Here is a 1,170-nt window from a genome sequence, read left to right on the forward strand (position 1 = left end):
CATCAGGTTTCCATCCCAGGAGCCACCTCGGATCTCATTTTCCATCAGGTTTCCATCCCAGGAGCCACCTCGGATCTCATTTTCCATCAAGTTTCCATCCCAGGAGCCACCTCGGATCTCATTTTCCATCAAGTTTCCATCCCGGGATCCCCCTCAGAGCTGATTTTCCATCGGATTTCCATCCCAGGATCCTCCTCCCATCTCATTTTCCATCAGGTTCTGCTCCCAGGATCCACCTCGGATCTCATTTTCCATCACATTTCCATCCCAGGATCCACCTCGGATCTCATTTTCCATCACATTTCCATCCCAGGATCCTCCTCAGAGCTCATTTTCCATTGGATTTCCATCCCAGGAGTCGCCTCAGGGCTCATTTTCCATCAGGTTCTGCTCCCAGAAGTCACCTCCGACCTGATTTTCCATCACGTTTCCATCCCAGGAGCAGCCCCAGCCCCACCTCGGGGTCACCGAGCGGGGTCCGGAGGGTGCCGGCCTCGGGGTTGTTTTTCCAGCGCCACAAAACGGGGTCGGTGTCACCCAGCAGAGGCTCTGCCCTCGTCCCCTCCGTTATTCCATCCCGGAGTTCATCCAAAGGAAAATGAGGATTTGGGGCTCAGCCGAGGTTGGGCTCAGACCTTGGCCGGAAGACGTTTGGTTGGTCCTGGGGTCCCTTCCCTGTGGTGCCGAATTCCCGGCGCTTCCCAGCGGGAATCAAACTTCCAGCAGGAAGATGAAGTTGTTTTGTCATTTTTAATTCCTTGGGGATGAGAGCTGGGAAAGAGGAGTCGTGAGAAAAACAGGGGAAAAGGGGTTTCTTTGTGGGGAAGGTGCTGGGGTTCATCCTGATCCCTTCTGAGCCCTAAAATCCCAGTTCCTGTTATCCTGGGGGTGTTCAGGCCCCGAGCTCGTGGGTCACCGGTGCACCAGAAGAACAGCAGGAGCGGGAATTGCTCCCGATTCCAGGTGCAGAGAAAACCCTTCCATCCCATTTTCCCGATTCCAGGTGCAGAGAAAACCCTTCCATCCCATTTTCCCGATTTCAGGTGCAGAGAAAACCCTTCCATCCCATTTTCCCGATTTCAGGTGCAGAGAAAACCCTTCCATCCCATTTTCCCATTTTCCAGTACAAACAAACCCCTTCCATCCCATTTTCCCAATTTCAGGTACAAA

This window comes from Corvus kubaryi, unplaced genomic scaffold (assembly GCF_017639235.1).
Source record: "Corvus kubaryi isolate FWS band 111438036 unplaced genomic scaffold, C.kubaryi_AGA036_p1.0 123, whole genome shotgun sequence".
In the NCBI taxonomy this organism is placed as follows: domain Eukaryota; kingdom Metazoa; phylum Chordata; class Aves; order Passeriformes; family Corvidae; genus Corvus; species Corvus kubaryi.